The 18,510-nt window shown below is 46.0% G+C and overlaps 2 pseudogenes; one reads left to right on the top strand and one right to left on the bottom strand.

Annotated features, from left to right (window-relative positions):
• Positions 1–4,942: 4,942 nt before the first annotated feature.
• On the bottom strand, positions 4,943–5,536 carry LOC147449742 (uncharacterized; annotated as a pseudogene).
• A 1,197-nt stretch (positions 5,537–6,733) lies between these two features.
• On the top strand, positions 6,734–17,175 carry LOC147449741 (photosystem I subunit O pseudogene; annotated as a pseudogene).
• Positions 17,176–18,510: the final 1,335 nt, after the last annotated feature.

Raw genomic sequence — 18,510 nt, 5'->3', positions numbered from 1 at the left:
CTTTATGATTACAATTCTGCATGTATTTATTAAGAACACATGATAGCTTAGTGATAAAGCATTGGCCCACATCGTCTAATGGTTTTGGGACATTGACCCTTCTCGATCATGGAGGTGTCGATTAATCTTGGGGGAGAGAGAGAGAGAGAGAGCATTCACAAAGTTGAGTCACTAAGTAATGACATTGCCTAGCCTTTATCATACTGTGGGCACTTGCTAAAGTCATAGCCTTGAAAGAACAAGGGGGAGGGGGGGGGGGGGGGGGGGGGGAGAGAGAGAGAGAGAGAGCATTCACAAAGTTGAGTCACTAAGTAATGACATTGCCTAGCCTTTATCATACTGTGGGCACTTGCTAAAGTCATAGCCTTGAAAGAACAATGGGGAGAGAGAGAGAGAGAGAGAGAGAGAGAGGGAGGGAGAGGGGGAGGGAACATTCACAAAGTTGAGTAACTTAGTAACGTTGTTGCCTAGCCTCTAACACATTATGGACATTTGTTAAAGTCACAGCTTCAAAGGAATGAGTGAGAGAGAGAGAGAGAGAGAGAGAGAGAGAGAGAGAGAGAGAGAGAGAGAGAGGCTCGCTCTGATACCACTGTAACAGACTTGGACACTCCAAGTCAAGAATCAATCGTGACAACACCAAATAACCACTTCAAAACAATTCACAGATCACAATAGATTTGCACTGGCCCAACGGAGTTCCGTGCCTAGAGATATTGGCCCCAAAGACTGGCGTCCCTTTCAGTATTTCTTTTTGTATTGATTAGTTCAAAGTACAAGCGAGTGGCTCCAGTTTCACTCTCAGACTCTGTGTCCAGATGCTCTCAGAAGTGAGGCCCTCACCACCAATTTAAAGGTTACAAGGGATGCCCAAAAGCAGAGCCCCAAAAGCTTAAAAGGAAAAGCAGATTCTCTCTCTCTATCTCAAGAGAGGGTAAATTAAAGCAATTCAACTCTCTCTCTATCTCCAAATCCTTGCGTAGCAAAAATCCAGCAGATTTGCGTCGCGAGAGAGAGAGAGAGAGAGAGAGAGAGAGAGAGAGAGAGAGAGAGAGAGAGAGAGAGAGAGAGAGAGAGAGAGAGAGAGAGAACATTCACAAAGCTGAATCACTTAGTAACGCCATCTCCTAGCCTTTGTGGGCACATGGAGGCCTACTCAACAGTTAGAGCTATTATAGAATTGGCAACCCTAATTGCCGAGTAGGCATCTAGGTCCATCACCTATGAAATGCAACACCTCTGTGACATTTCAAATGGTGGCATTGCATTGGTGAGAGGATTGTCCATGTAAATATGACCATCAACCCATAAATTGATAGTGTTGCACTTGATGTTGTGCAGATGTTCTTCAGTGTTGGGATCGGATATACCAACTTGCAACGTTGAATAATGGGACTCCTCTTTTTTTTGTGCAAAACTCACAATGGTGAGTATATTATATTGATCAACCCAAAAAATTGCAGATTCTTGTGATGTCATGGCTCGAGGTGAATAATGGGACTCTTAAGTAGAAACATTTTTGACATGTTGTTAATATCCTACAATGGTGGCATATTGAATGACATTGTGAGTAATCTTGAGCACAGAAAGGATTCTTCTAATCTAGTTTGGAATTAAAGATGGATATGGTGATGAATATTGCATTTGCTACAAGGATCCCAAGCTGATGTTATTGTCTATGGAGAGAATGAACATAGAGAGAGGAGGTTTGGATGAAGCTGTGGAGGGAAAAAAGGAAGAGAATGCTAACAATGCTCATTTGAATTTGTACGAATGTTGCTGGGTATTTTAGAGAGAGAAAGAGGGCCTACAAGAATAGGGCTTCTCATGAGTCATGGTCCTATGTTTGAGGTGGTGATAGAAAAGCATGAGAGTGAAAGATTCATCTTTGATTTGCCTACACAGTTGTATTGTAGAGCGGAAGATCTCTATGCAGAAGGGATAGAAGCCATATGTTCCATAGACCAAATGATGAGCCACATGAGGGTGCTCTGTTTATTGGCACATGGATAGGCCCTTAAACATTTAAATACAAGTGCATACCTCCAGTTGATGAAGCTGAGATGAGTATCTCTCTCATTCAAAAAGGATGTAGATGGCAACAATGGAGGAAAATAGTCCCCCAGTATTACAACTCATGTAGACTTAAGATGAGAGAGGCCCTCTCTTTGTAACCCTTTTTTCTAGGGATACCCACCCCCTCCCTGTGGGTACTTTGTATCTTTTTTCACCATTTTAATACAATTCTACTTTCTTCAAGAAAAAAAAAAAGCATGAGAGACAGATTTGCACACTTGGAAAATCTCGGCACTTGGAATGTTCTTCTAATGAAGAGGAAGCTAACTTTGATATGAAAGTGGGATGAGAGAGAGAGAGAGAGAGAGAGCTTAAAAAAAACTTTTTGGACAGCCGGAGGGCTAAAAATTGCTTCTATTACTAACCTCCAAGTGAGAGAATGTGGTTTCAATGTGTGTGTGTGTGTGTGTGTGAGTGAGAGAGAGAGAGAGAGAGAGAGAGAGAGAGAGAGGAGAGGGGTGGGAAATGGACAATATATATTTCAAAAAATAATAGTCACCCACCTCACTTTTTGGTAGAAACTAGTTTAGATGCTCAGAAATAACAAGTGATAAAATCACTAGGCCTGCAAACTTTAAATTTTACAAGAAGGCAGAACAACTCACTCTCACACATTCTTACACACACACTAGCTCGCGCGACCCGCCTACTGGTGGGTCTCGCTCGCTCTTACCACCTCACTCTGTATGTGTTTCTGTGTGTGTATTTTTATACATCTCTTCATGATACATACACGATCTAAACTATCACCAATAACCTATGGATACTTATTTACCCATTGTTCAAATTCAAGTTTTTGTCTTGCTCTATCTTTGGCCCCTTTAAACTACTCCTCTTCCATTTAACCTTTTTGCATCTTTCTCTTCTCCTTCCCCCTTTCGCGTGCGTGCGCCCGCACACATACACACACACACACACAAACACACACACACACACACACACACACTCACTCACACACACACACACACACACACACACACACACACACACACACACACAGAGAGAGAGAGAGAGAGAGAGAGAGAGTAGCGCGGATAATGTGTCGTGCTCTCTACAGTGTGGGTGCTCCTCAGTGCAATGTGCGTGACAATCTCACTCAACCAATGGAAACTCACTCAAACAGAATGAAACATAGGAACAATGGATAACAACATAACAACAGAGACACAACAGTGGACCAGAACATGTGGACTCGACTATCTCAAAGAACCATGTACAGACTCTGGCATGGCAGCACACTCAGCTCCAGCCCTCAGCTCCAGCCCAGGACTCACAGGTACAAATGGGGGTGTCGAGGCTCAGATGTGCAGGGATGGTGAAGCAGTGCTCTGTGCATAGACTCGCTGCTCTCCAGCACGATGCTGGACCAAAGGTGAAGAAGATGATACCAATGACCAACCGCTACTACTCATATGTAACACCATAAAGGACCACCAACGGCTCATAAATGTCAACCATGTGGTGACCTGGCCACGATGTCCACTAGACCACCGTCGGTACCATGCCACTGCCACGTGTCACTCCCAGCCCAGAGGGTCCGTCCAGTGTGAACCAGACCAAGTGTAACCAACTGTCCAATTGTCTGTCCTGTGAAGTGACACTGTAGCCCTGCTATATAGGTTGCCCGCCACAAGACCGCTCACCGTCTCGGTGAGAGGAATACTGAAAAAACTGTGAAAGAAAACCACTAGGTACTGCCTCCGTACATTTCTTGAAGCGGGTGCTAGGCCTAACCATGACCTTACATGCCTCAAAAGTGGAGTAAAACACTGCCCTACTTGCAACGCCTTAAGCAAACTCAAAATTACTTCTTCATGGCCTCGATCCTTCTGCTTCAGATATTCTGAGCTCACCTCAATCAAGTCATCATACATGTCCAATCCTGCTTCAATGCATTGGCATGTCTCTCCATCCAGAGAACCTTTGAACATTTGAACTCTGAAGTACCCTCCCCCAGACTGGCAGAGCTGTTATGTCTGCTCTGCCTTTTATAGGCTGAAGACATACCGAGGCTCCTCGCCTGGTTAGCAAGACCTGCATTTCTTGGAAATGTAAGCTCACTTGCATCTCTGCTGCTTTGAATTTCTTGTGGAAGGGCTGTTCCGGGAGGCAGACCTCTAGAGAACCGAGTGGGGGTCCGAGATGCACTTGGTGTTTCTAAGCTTTGGCCACTGTCTCTTTCGCGGCAAGGAGAGAAAGGAGGGAAATGCCCAGAACAAAAGGCACTGTGTTGTCTGTGCCTACTACACGAGAACGCTCGACCAACAGGTAGAAACTTTGCAACCTCGAGAGCAAGAAACAAAATGAAAAGAGCCATCACAAACTCGTAGCATGCAGAGATTAGGCCAGAAATCCTCCATGGATTTCTGCCATTCATGGCGTGTGAATATATCAATAAAATGTCATAATACAAGAAAAGCCCCAACGTGGAAAATATCAGCTCAGCTCAGCGAGGGGAAAGGGGGAGGGTAGGGGCGAGAGGAAGTGAGGGGGAGGGTAGGGGCGAGGGGAAGTGAGGGGGTGGGCAAGGGTGGGAAGGGGCGAGGGAGTGGGCTGAGGTGGGACAGGGTGGATAGGGGCGAGCCTTGAGGTAGGGGCGAGAGGGTTGGGCTGGGGCGAATCCTAACTTGGCTGGGGCGAGACAATTGGATAGGGGCGAATCCAGTTAGGTAGGGGCGAATCCAGGTAGATTGGATAGGGGCGAGACCAGTGGATAAGGGCGAGAGGGGGTGGGCTGGGGCGAGAGGGTGATCTAGACAAGTGGCTAATTAGCATGAAAGGAAAACCATGTTCAAACACTTGAACAGGCATTCCATCACACAACTAAAAGGACCTTGGTTTGAATCTTCTACTTTCTAAAACACGATCAAATACTGACCAAACGATATTCGAATGTAGCTATCTGGTGTAGTGTGTATGAAGGCATGTCTTCAATTCAACGTACCGACTCCATTGCCAGCTCATGTTCAAGTTGCCCACGTGTAGCCTTCATCACTACATTGAACTCCGTGTATGAAGCACGCATGGCAAGCCACAAAGTATCCATAACTTTGAATGCCACACAATACAGCAACTCGAAGGCCATCTCGTCTTCAGCAAGAACTCTCAAGAAACAAACTGCAGCCCAAGACCTCGGCTTTCCTGACCAAAGGTCAAGCATTTGAATCAACATAAAGGTGATGTTCACACCAGCAACTGTGAACGGATACTCCCACGTTGCTCTTCTACCTCCTTTCTTGTACAACAACTGCTGAAATGTTTTCGGGTATCGTTTTGAGAAGAACAACAAATTCTCGAGAAAAATAAATCCTCCACCCCTGAAATCTGTGGATGGGTCAGTCCCTTGCCACCCCATATCTTTCCATTGAATGGAAACAAATCCATTCAAGTGTGAGTTGGGAAAAGCAGCAGACCATAAATCCTTCAATACCTCACACAAGATCAAGACGAAAGACTTCATAGACTTCAATTGCATGTAGAGACTGTTTTTGATAGCTGTCGTTATGATCACTTCCACAAAGGGAGCATCTGAGTGATCAATCTCTGTGACCTTTACACTTGCCATTGGCTGAGGTGGCTCATTGGGCTCAGCTACTGTAAGAACTTTGGAAGATGGAGGCGGGGTATTCTCAGGCAAAGAGTGAACAGATACCCCATAACAAGGCATAGATTGGGTAGCTTCCAACCACTCTATCAGGTCTTCATCTGACCCATCCGGTGGAGTAGGTTGTTCCAGTTCGGGATTGGACTCCATGGACAGGGAACTATGAAGCACCACCGGATCCATTCCGCCTTCAAGGTGAATCGGTTGCATTGGGGAGCTAGGGGTTCGTATCCACATTGCATCGTTTCCCCAATCATGTAGTGCTTTCGTGTGTCGTAGCCATGTTCTGCCAATGAGCAATGGGAAGCCGCCTTCTACCTGGGGAAGGCGAGGAACCACCACAAAATCCAAGCTGAATGTGAAATCTTGAACCTGCAGAGGCACCTTTTCTACAATGCCCAAGGGGTAGACAGTCCTCTGGTCGGCCAAAGTCATTGTGAATGGGGCAGGCCTAGTGGGCTGGAGACCCAATGCCAGCATAGTGAATTCAGGCATCAGGTTGATAGCCGACCCACCATCTACTATGACCCCTGAGAATTCGCAGCTCATAATAGAAACGGTTAGATGCGGACTCCTGTAATCAATAAGTGAAGCTTCGGGATAGGATATCATGTAGGATTCGGAGGGTTGCACTGGGAGGTGCCTGCCACTAGACCCTGCACCAGGGTACAGAGATTGAATGATGGCAAGGGTGTCACTTCGAAAATTTGCATCAAGTCGAAGCATGTCATACAATGACACTTGCTGAAAGGTATTCTTCAATATAGTCTCTTCTGTAGGTTTTTCTCTTGGGATCAGTGTCTTCTCAGTTTCCTTGATCTTTTGTAAGTCAGCAACTGCTTCTAAGAAAGCCCCATCAATATCGGAGAGCATAGTAAAAGATCCTTTCTTAGCACTAGGGGATGGCATGTCAGCTGCTGGAGGAGGTGTAGGCATTGGGGAGGAAAGGGCTGTACCTGCTGGAAGATTGAGGCCGAGGGTTGCCCTCTGAGCTCGTGTGAGGACACCAGCTGGCTCCGCTACCAACTGCAACTTGTCTTGAGAGGCAGTCATATGGGCAGAAAGTGGTGGCTTGGGGTTGGTACTAACTGCTATCAAATTGATCTTGGGAAAGGTGAATTCAGGTTGGCTCTGACTTGGGCTTGCAGAGGTAGAGGCGCGTTGTTTTGGACAATCCTTAGTGTAGTGATCCCGAGCCTCAGGGCAATGTTGGCATGGAAGAGAGCCTTCTGGCAGAGGGAATTTTCTCTGATAATGCCCATACTCTCCACATATATAGCATAAAATGGGCCGATTGGAGGGACGGAACGGCAGACGAGGTGGTTGTTGCATGGAGTTTGAGGGTGACATGTAGAAGCTCTATGGGGTTGAGGGAGTATTAGCATGATAAAAGTGGGAGATGCGAAGTTGTTGTGCATACCTTGCAAATGAGGTGTTGTCAGTAGAGGTGGCATAGGGTGTTGATGACCATAGGGTGAAACCATGTTGGATGTATGTGTCAACCCTTGTTGAAGGTTGCGGGCGAGGCTCTGTTGTAGTTGCCGCATTCCCTTTAGATAATAGCACTCTTTGTCATCATGGCGAGGCTTCTCGCAGAAATGGCAGTAAGCTCGAAGTGGGAAGTCCTGAGAAGGATGCCCTGGAGATCGACATGAGCTACACCATACCATAGCCTTAGTCTCCTGCTTAGACCTGAGCTCTTCTAGCTCTCTTTTAAGTTGATCATAAGCCTCTTGATATGGGGGCTTCTCCTGTCTAAGAGAGAAGTATCTCTCTTCCTGAAGGGCCCGCTGTAACTTTAGGGCTTCCAGTTCCCTGCGTAAAGAAGTCAAGGGGTCTGATGGACTCTCCACGAGTATAGGGGCCGTCTCTACTTGAGGAGAGTCAGTGAACAGCTTCCTAGATCCCTCTATCCTAGTAGCAGCAGCAACAAAGTCCTCCAGACTGGCTTCAGGACGGAGACTTTCTCTGAGCTTTTGTTGAGAAGTCTTAGGCAGAGCCTTCTCTACCCACTTCTTCACCATAAATTCTCCTGGTTGCTGAGGCAGCTTGGCGACCAGGGACTTTGTTCTGGTCATGAGCTCTGCAAATGTCTCCTTGAGCTGGAGCAACAAGTTGACCAACTCATCTAGAATCTCCTCTTGATAATCCCCTGGTCGGAAAGCTTCACAAAACTGCTGTCTTAACATGGTACAAGGAGTAAAGTGGTTTTCAGCAAACTGACTGTACCCTTTCTCTGCAAGACCATCCAAGGTGGACGGAAAGAGCACCATGTATGCATCTTCTCTGTTGAGGCCACGGCCTCTGCAAAGAGAGACAAACCTCCGAGAATGGTCGTCTGCATCCTCTGTGGAGAGACCTTTAAAGGTAGGGAACTTGATGTTCACCTTTGCCAGAACACTTGTGAGCTCCTCCATCGCCTCTTGCTCCTGTGTCTGTTGCTCACTAGCTTGCTGTAACAAAATGGGGGAGAGCCTTACCGGAGAAGGTGACCTGGAGGATGTAGAACCGGTCGAAGGAATGGAGGTAGCCGTATGAGTAGGTATGGGTGATGGGGTTAATATGCTTCTACTGGGCACCAAGGGTTGATGCCGTCTGTGGTAGTACTTCAGAGGACTCAGTAGTGCACTTTGATGCTCCAATGACCTCCTTGTATGTGTCATGCAGTAACCGCCAACCCCACCAAGCTTTGGGCAAGACAACCTTCACTTGGCTGAACATTGGTCTAGACTCTACTAGACCAATGCGAGTGACTAGACCACCTGGCTTGGACCAGGACGAGGAAGGACTAGACCAGGGACGAGAAGGACTAGACCAGGACGAGAGAGGACCAAACCAACAAGGCGAGAGACTAGACCAGCTAGATTAAGTTGTAAAGGGTGAAACTGGACCAGACCAATAGGCTGCACAGGCAAAGCGAAGAAACCAGCTACTCATCAACAGAGTGAGACTTCAGTTGACGTCCCACCATGATCGCCAAAATGAGAGCACCTGTAGCGCGGATAATGTGTCGTGCTCTCTACAGTGTGGGTGCTCCTCAATGCAATGTGCGTGACAATCTCACTCAACCAATCGAAACTCACTCAAACAGAATGAAACACAGGAACAATGGATAACAACAGAACAACAGAGACACGACAGTGGACCAGAACATGTGGACTCGACTATCTCAAAGAACCATGTACAGACTGTGGCGTGGCAGCACACTCAGCTCCAGCCCAGGACTCACATGTACAAATGGGGGTGTCGAGGCTCAGATGTGTAGGGATGGTGAAGCAGTGCTCTGTGCATAGACTCGCTGCTCTCCAACACGATGCTGGACCAAAGGTGAAGAAGATGATACCGATGACCAACCCCTACTACTCATATGTAACACCATAAAGGGCCACCAACGGCTCATAAATGTCAACCATGTGGTGACCTGGCCATGATGTCCACTAGACCACCGTCGATACCCTGCCACTGCCACGTGTCACTCCCAGCCCAGAGGGTCCGTCCAGTGTGAACCATACCAAGTGTAACCAACTGTCTGTCTTGTGAAGTGACACTGTAGCCCTGCTAGAGAGAGAGAGAGAGAGAGAGAGAGAGAGAGAGAGAGAGAGAGAGAGAGAGAGAGAGAGAGAGAGAGAGAGAGAGAGAGAGATTACATAAAAGCACATCACTTAAGAAACATGCTCAAGAATATATCTACATAGCACTCTTAGTCGTGCTGTTTCAATAGTATCAAGATATTGAGCTGGAGCTCGACACACTTCTCTTGAATCTATATTTTGAACCCAGCTCAAGTAAATTTTGTAATGACGAATCAACCGAAGCTCTTGCTTTAAGAGCATGAGCCTAAGATTGAGAAAGAAATAGGGATCAAGCAATCTGATGTAAATCGTGTCCAACTCTTCATCTATATAGGACCCCCAAACAGTGTAGTTTTTCTTGATCACTTCCCATGCCCATTGCTATCCCTATTTAGCAGGTAACAAACGTTCTTCAAAGGCATCAAGAATAAGATTTTTTACACTTGAAAAAATATTCACAATTGTGTGGGCCATTTATTTGGCTGCAAGAAAAGAGGGCAACATTAGTACTCAAAGCTTAAAATTATGGAGAGTGTGAGAGAGAGAGAGAGAGAGAGAGAGAGAGAGGGAGGGAGAGAGAGAGAGAGAGAGAGAGAGATGATCAACACTGAAGAAAAGTATAAGTGCAATACGAATACTTCAGTTACTCAAATTCATTCCAAAATAGGGCTGCATTGCCAAAAAGTTTCAAGAGATCCATTAGGTCACCCAACCTCAATGTTTTTGTTTACAACAGCTCATATTCTACTCTATGGTTGGACGGTTGAGGATCACTCCAATATATCCCATTGATAAACTTCACAACTTCAAAATCTTTATCTGAAACAAACATTGACATAATAAATATCAACCATATGTAGTTCTTGTAGGACTCTCATCAATTTTATCTCGCTCAATATTTGTGACAGTTTGCATAGTGAAATGCTTAAGCGTTCGCAAATTCCATACCACCCATCAACATATGAATACACCTAATGATGCCACCAGCACCATGTACTATTTCTTTGACAAACGTACTCATCCTTAACCTTCAAATAAATAAGCATCTCTAAATGTATTGGGAGAACTGCCAATACATCATGACCCATGTTAACCTACATTAGCAATTAGCAAAGTTCTCTCTCTCTCTCTCTCTCTCTCTCTCTCTCTCTCTCTCTCTCTAACCTTTATAATAGATAAGTTCAATCCCAAGTGGCATGATGTATAGAATACCCAGGGGTGGTATCTTATTGTTAAGAATAAGATGTTGATTATTCAAATGTCCTCTTGGGTATCATGCTTTCATTTCAAAACTCGTTAGAGTTCTTCATGACTAATAGTCTCAAAGCTAGCATCATGGCTCAACGTGTATAGTGAGTGGGTGCTCATTCAACTTCAAGCCTTTTCATGACTTGGTTCACTCCCTCTCTTTTATCCTTTCTCCTACTTGCCTGTGTCTACTTCTCTCTTTCTCTCTCATAAATTGAATTGAATAAAAGATTCAATTAAATGAACAAATTAAAAAAATCTCTCTCTCTCTCTCTCTCTCTCTCTCTCTCTCTCTCTCCGAACCACCCCCCCCCCCCCCCTTTACTCTTCTAGTCTCATAGACCATTAAACGCTTCTAAGGAAGTTAACCCCCCTTCTTGCTCTTTTTGAATGATGAAGTTAAGTGATTCATTAAATCAACAAACCACCTTGTTGACACAAAATTTAAAGGCACACCAAATTTTTCCCAACAAACTCTCCTGTCTCATCATGATATTTCTTGCTTGTGTCAACCTCTTGCATAATGTCCATCTGTTCAAATGCATATAGATGCGGTTACCTACCTCAGGAGAAAATCACTCGCTCAAGAAATGCTCACTTCTCATTTGCTGAGAATCTTCCTCGGCTTGCCATGTTGGCTATATTGGTTGCATTTTAGGAGATTGCATGCTTAAAAGTACAACCACATTTAACATTTATACCAAAGGCAACTAACATAAGTGTGGTGCTGAGTTTAGAATTCCCTTGTCCCCCCCCCCCTCTCTCTCTCTCACGCTCAAACTTAGCCGATGACTCTCTAGCTAACTACAATTATGTGCAGGGCTAACAACCTTTTGCCTACAATCATCATCTATAGCTGTAAGGTACCATAGCAATGCCATAAGAATAAAAAGAGGTGCTTGATGCCACAAGCTATGTTATGATGGTCATTATGCAAGAGGTTGACATTTCCTTGCATTATCTGCTCCTATAATACTACCACCATCTCATCAACCACTAAGCCTTGTCCATTTGTATATAGAAATGCAAGCATATCGAGTAGAGAGAGAGCGAGAGAGATTTGCTGCTTGCAGGTGATCGTACTTGCTTGGCGAGAGAGAGAGAGAGAGAGAGAGAGAGAGAGAGAGAGAGAGAGAGAGAGATCAATATGCAGGAGCATCAGAGATGCTACAATGGGGGTAGCATGTACTACATTTGGTCGGCATGTACCATGTCTCAGGCATGTACCATGTCTCAGGTTGCCATTCAGATGTTTGCATGTGCGCACCAGTTGCATACTACTTACAATTCTCTCCCTTCATCATCACTCTATGCAGAACTTGCACGGATTGAACTGCTGGACAACATCCACAAACAACAACTATTTCCAAACTCATTATCTATTTTCTTAGTTTCTAGGCGCCTGCAGTGTGCATTCTCGGTCTCCAAGGCTTATGAACCCTCACCTCTGGAGTATTAGGTGCAGGTGGAGCTCGGTTTTTCGGACATGTGTGTGTGTGTGTGTGTGTGTGTGTGTGTGTGTGAGAGAGAGAGAGAGAGAGAGAGAGAGAGAGAGAGAGAGAAATTCTAAGACACAGGAAGATATAGACCTTATGCTTTGCACGCTTTTGCTACATCAAAGCAGCATCAATAGTAGCACCCTTTATTGCCTCTAATGCATCGGCAGTAACCCCATCATCTAGTGCCAGGCTTGTCCCTACGATGTCTTCACTCATGACGTCGTCATCTATTGAGGCTAATTCACAGTAGCAATAGCAACACCCGTTGTTGCATCAATGCCTCTAATGCATTGGCAGTAACTCCGTCATCTAGTACCAGGCTTGTCCCTATGGTGTCTTCACCCACGACGACGCCATCTGTTGAGGCTAATTCATTGCGCCCAAAAGCAGCACCTTCTCCCTTCCCATTAGCTAGGCTCTCATGGGTCGTCCCCTTCACCATCCGATTCAACTATAAAAGGAAGGGAAGGCACAGAGTTGAGCTCCTCTGGAGTTGTGGGAAGCCAATATGCAAGTGCTTGACCTGCAAGAAGAAAGATCTCGATTCACAACAGCAATAGTAACACCCATTGTTGCATCCATGCCTCTAATGCATTGGCAGTAACCACGTCATCTAGTGCCAGGCTTGTCCTTATGGTGTCTTCACCCACGACGACGCCATTTGTTGAGGCTTATTCATTGCGCCCAAAAGTAGCGCCTTCTCCCTTCCCATTAGCTAGGCTCTCATGGGTCGTCCCCTTCACCATCCGATTCAATTAAAAAAGGAAGGGAAGGCACATGAGAGTCGAGCTCCTCTCGAGTTGTGGGAAGCCAATATGGTAGCGCTTGAGCTGCGAGAAGAAAGCTCTCCATTTGTGGGATATGAGCAAGGGAAGGGAATACCTGTGTCTCTGCGTTTGGCTCGCTCTCTCTCTCTCTCTCTCTCTCTCTCTCTCTCTCTCAGCAGGAAATGTGAGCGAGCAAGGAGTTCGAGTTTTGTTCGTCACCAAGCAACTAAATGAGCTTGAAAGCCTTCAAAGCCTTGCAGAGCCGCCACCACGTAGTTGGAAAATATTCATTTGCGGAGCCGGCACCAAGCAACTGGAAAATATTCGTTCGCGTCTCTCTTTTTTGGATGTAGCCTTCATATCGCAGAAGATGACACGTGGAAAGGGCAATCCACGGCCGCCATATTATGTTAGTAGATGCACATGCACATGCGCGCGCGCACACACACACACACAAGAAGTTGGTGCATCATCGGCCATTGTCAATCCAGTTGATGAAGCTGAGATGAGCATCTTCAACAACGGCCGCACCCCAGGTGAGAGTGGTGGGAGGCAACTTAACAAGAAAGGAAGACACGAGCGATTTCTAGTTGCGACTCGAGACCTTCACATCCTTTTTTTTTCGTGAACTCTCTCTCACCTATGCGTAGCACCTACCGGACCCGCATTTTCCAAGCTTGTCGAGCCTGCAAAATGGGAGTGGTGATGCTAAGCGAGGACTACATGCAGATCACCTCTAGCCCACGTCAGAGCTGCAACACCTCATCCTCAGAGCCCCGGAACGCCCCATCTACCCTTTCTACGAGTTGAAACCCGCCTATAAAAATGCATGGAGAGCTGCATGGAAAGAATGTTGAGCCAAAAACATCCAATACTGGCATGAAGATAGCGCAGGAGTACATTTCCTCCTCTAGTGGCTTGCATAGCCTCCATATCAACCTAGATCTACAATCTATCTTGGGCATCCAAGTGCAAGGCCCCGCCGAAGCAGCTGTCGCACAACTCGCTCCCTGTCATACAGCCTTGGTCTCGATTGTTTTGCCCAACTTGCTCCATGTCGGACTGCCCCAACGTCCTCCATTTTCCTGTTAGCTCTACCCTGACCTCCTCCCCTCACCATCAACTCTAGTTCACGAAGCCGTCCACTTGCCCAACAACCTGTCGGCGTAGATCCACACACTGCGCATGCCCTAATTAGAGACTTGGCAAACTCACCCACAATACAATAGGTGGTTGTACAGAGGGGTAGGTGGCCCAATATGGAGGAGGGGCGTATGAGCTCCCTGCAAAAAATGAGAGAGATAGCAGGAACTAAGGTGGGCACTAGACACCTCTGGATCTAGTTGAGAATGGAAAGAGTGAACTACGGAGACCTTATTTTGCACATCCCCATGGAAGCATAGGTAGCCATGCTTAGTCACCTGGCACTCCCAAACCGTAATCCATACTCCCTTTCACCTGTACAAACCTGCACACAAAGCAGAGATAGATAGAGAGGGCGAGACAATGCAGCTTGCGTCCCGTGCATCCTCAGCTCTTCGCACTCCTCTACGACCTTGGCTACAGTCCGCAACACTCATACCATCGTGAGATCAGGTCGTCGCCCTGCTCACCTTGGGTTGGAATGCATGAGGAGACAAATACCTACCACAACCAACATTCAATGCCATCATGAATCCTGTAGTTCTCGACCATGCCAAGGCTGCTAGTCGCCAATGCTACCCTGCTTGTGTGTGAGATGATTGTCCCCCAATCTTCAACTAGTATTGCTCGACGCCCACTCCGCAGAGAGAGAGACACAGACAGAGAGAGAGAGAGAGAGAGAGAGAGAGAGAGAGAGAGAGGGGCAGAAGAAGAAGAAGAAGCCCACTCCGTAGAGAGAGAAAGAGAAATGAGAGAGAGAGAGAGAGAGTGAGAGAGAGAAGAGAAGAAGAAGAAGATTGTTTTAAAATTGTAGCAGAGACCTTAGAGCCGAGTCCCGCCCGTATTAGTGGGGTTAGTGAGTGCAAGACTCACCTTTGGGTCGCACCATAGGGGTAGAAATCTTGAAGTGAAAATAGGGAGGAAGCAAAGAACGTGCAACGCATTTGATTGGAAGGAAACTCCCTCAAAAGAAGGAGAAGAATAGTTCCCCTAACGTTAGCTTATGACCTTGCTTTTTCAAAGTACCAGTAGGGTTATTTTTTGAATTCTATTTCTATGCCTACTTTTAAAAAACTTTCCTATTATAGAGAAAACATTTCCCCACTCCCCCCACTCTTCTTGGGTGCGACTTGGCCCTTAATTATCTATCCGATGAGGAGAGAGGTTTGTGTCCCCTTCCGACACCATGAATATATTTTCCGAAGGAAAGGCTCTGTATACATTACGGCTCGAGAATACCATGGACTCACACGTGCACAATTCCACATAGTCACACACACACACACACACACACACACACACACACACACACACACACATAGCTATGGAAGCTCTCCTGAGAGAGAGAGAGAGAGAGAGAGAGAGAGAGAGAGAGAGAGCTTGCCTACCATAGACTCACACGTGCACAATTCGACACAGTAATACACACACACACATAGCTATGTAAGCTCTCCTGTTGTGAGAGAGAGAGAGAGAGAGAGAGAGAGAGAGAGAGAGAGAGAGAGAGAGAGATTGCAAATGAGGTCCATCGCCAACCATGTCGAGGATATGAGAGAGGGAGATAGAGATGAAAGCCAGAGAGTGAAGACAGTCCGCTCGCTTCATGAAGAGAGAGAAAGAGAGGGAAGTTGTCAGAGAAATTTTAAATGATTCTCTTTTCTCTGACAAGACCCACTGCCAATGGCATACCCGCTACTTTCACTCTCGAGAACCCACCATACTCCACTAGCTCGCGCGACCCGCCTATCGGCGGGTCTCGCTCGCTCTTACCACAGGTACATGTATATTGTGTGTATATGTCTATTTCTATACATCTCCAATTCATGCTCTAACAATGCTACCTGCTGTCAATTGAGCAACTTGGCGATGAATGCCAGCTCAGACACAATTGGACATCCTCAATACGGGGCGGGTGTGGGTGATTGCCATGTTGATGAATGATGGGTAGAGAACAAATTGAATATTTATCGAATACAAACATATGTACACCACACTTGGCATACATATGACCAGCAAGTTGTTGACATATTTTTTCCTTTATCCGCTACTTTCTGGGCTTGCTTTGTTTGTGTACTTGCAATGATCAATGCATCCCAGAAGACCACATCTTGAATAGGTAGTTCATCCAGAAAAAGATTCCCAAATTTAACGCTTGTGTCGACTAAAGATGTAAGCACATGTCATCATATTTGGAGAGAGACCTCACTAAACATACATTCACTTACGTCAAATCCCTTGGCTATTTCCACATGCCTTCTAGATGTGAGCATGGGTGATCATATTTCAAAACAAACCTAGTGCCACATGCCTTCTAGATGCATGTTATCACATTTAGAGAGGCCCCCCGTTTTGCATCCAATGAAAAAAACATAGATTAGCTTCCTTGCCTACCCATTTCGGAAGCTCTTCAACAACTTGGAAAGAATCCTCACCATACAATTGTTGAAGACATAACAACCCACTATTTCGTGGCCTTGTTCTTGTTTGCATACCTTACAATGGTGAATGTATTCCAAGAGACCACATCCCGAATAGGAAGCTCATGAAAACAAATACACCACATTTGGCAACCCTGCAAACCAAAGAGCAGAGTTCTCAAAAAGAAGAAGAGTGGAAAGATGGTAATTGTTGCAGGGATGAAGTCATCGTGGCGGCTGCGCTTCCCAGGCTTACCTGAGCTCCTCGAGGTCCCTGTGTTGCCGCTACCTCCTTAGTCAGCCTCACAACCCTATTTCTGTGCGGATCGTTTTTTCCCACTCTCCTCCTTGAGTTTGAGCAACATGCGAAGCGAGGCCCACATTACTTGCTTTGTTCGTGCCGACCGGCTCCACACACATTTGTTAGTTATCGGCTTTGGGTTGATCGGGTGGCTCGTACCCGAGGTCCCTGTGTTGCCGCTGCCTCCTTAGTCAACCTCACAACCCTATTTATGTGCGGATCGTTTTTTCCCACTCTCCTCCTTGAGTTTGAGCAACATGCGAAGCGAGGCCCACATTACTTGCTTTGTCCGTGCCGACCGGCTCCACACACATTTGTTAGTTATCGGCTTTGGGTTGATCGGGTGGCTCGTACCCTCCAACATCCCAACAATCAATGGCCAGAGCCTAACTGGTCTCTTCTTCAATAGCATTGGCCCCGATCTTGCGCACTTGCTTACATGCCCTGCTCTCACATCCCCCTTCTAATTGTGGATGGCCACCTGGCACATTGGCCTCTTCATTGTTCTGCTTCTTGGATTCAAGGGTTGCAAGGACGGCTACTTCTGAACGTAGGGGTCTTGCCTCTCTCTCTCTCGCTGCGCAACTTACACGTGAAAGCTTGGCTACCTTCCTAACTTTTTGTTGAGCAAGGCATTCCCAGTATTAAATGTTCACTTTTTGAGAACCTCACATAACACGCAAGGTTAAAGAAGACTGTTGACGTTTATCGGGAGGCCAGTGGTCGAAGGAGACCAAGGAGTAGGAGAACTAAGTAGTGCATGGGAGGCTTGTAGCAGCACTATCGTAGAGAGTGGGGTCTATGTACCTCCCTCCCGCAAATCAATGACCACTTAGTACGCATGCTTAGAGATACAACTTGATTTTTGCTATGAGCCCGCAACTTAAAGGTCCAACTCGATTATTCCCTTCCTATTGAATTGCAAGTAGCCACCAACGGGCTGCCTCTAGAAGCATAAGGAGTCATCTTGGCATGCGGGCATGCTGCTATCGTGGAGGGTGTTGTGTACGTGGAGGCCTTGACTGCAAGGGGATGCGCAAGATGACGGGGACCAAGGGCTTGTATATGGAGAGCAATAAGCTAAGAGGGTGGATGTTGTGTGGCTGCATGCATTTGCAGCCACATGGACATCCACCCTTGCCTTTTAATATAGAACATAGATACATAAGAATATAAGATAAGATTGTAGATCAAATATGTCCTCTCTTTATCCCGTCGTCTGCCTTTCTACTTAATTCCACATCCTCCAGCCCCTTCACTCTCCTCTCCCGTATCTATTTTGGTTGGATTGTTCAAGATTTTTCTAATCTTTATTTCTTTTTGACGATCGAGATTTGTTTCCGAGTGCTTAGCATGTAATTTGTCACAAATTCCCTCGCAAAAAAACAAATAATGAAGCAATTCATCTCCAAAGCTTACATGACCAAATCAAATTCGAGATTTAGCATCTTGTATTGATAGACAATTAGTCTTTTTATGAAAAGCTACAAATTTTTTAATTTTTGGAGAAATATAATCTCACAACCAGGGTATTTTGGTAATTTTCCTTTACACTTATTCTCTCTCTCTCTCTCTCTCTCTCTCTCTCTCTCTCTCTCTCTCTCTCATACACACACACACAAATTTTGCACACCGTGTGCAAGGCTTGTCCACATCAATATAATTGCATGATGCGTTCAAGAAAAGGATACGTAAGGCTGGAGTGTGGAGAGGAGATTGTGTCTTCTCGATAGTAGAGGAGCCATGAAAGATGGGTCTCGACTCCCACTTGGCCTTTTGGGCGTTGGCAAGCAAATGGGCATCGACCAGTCATCATTTCTTTGAGTGCTCCAGGAATCGCTGATTCTGATTGCGCTTCACTGGAAAAACCATGGAATTTCATC

This window comes from Adiantum capillus-veneris, chromosome 10 (assembly GCF_014529385.1).
Source record: "Adiantum capillus-veneris isolate H3 chromosome 10, ASM1452938v2, whole genome shotgun sequence".
NCBI classification, from domain to species: Eukaryota; Viridiplantae; Streptophyta; class Polypodiopsida; order Polypodiales; family Pteridaceae; genus Adiantum; species Adiantum capillus-veneris.
The sequence above is the reverse complement of the archived record's forward strand: the minus strand, read 5'-3'. Positions and strand labels throughout refer to the sequence as shown.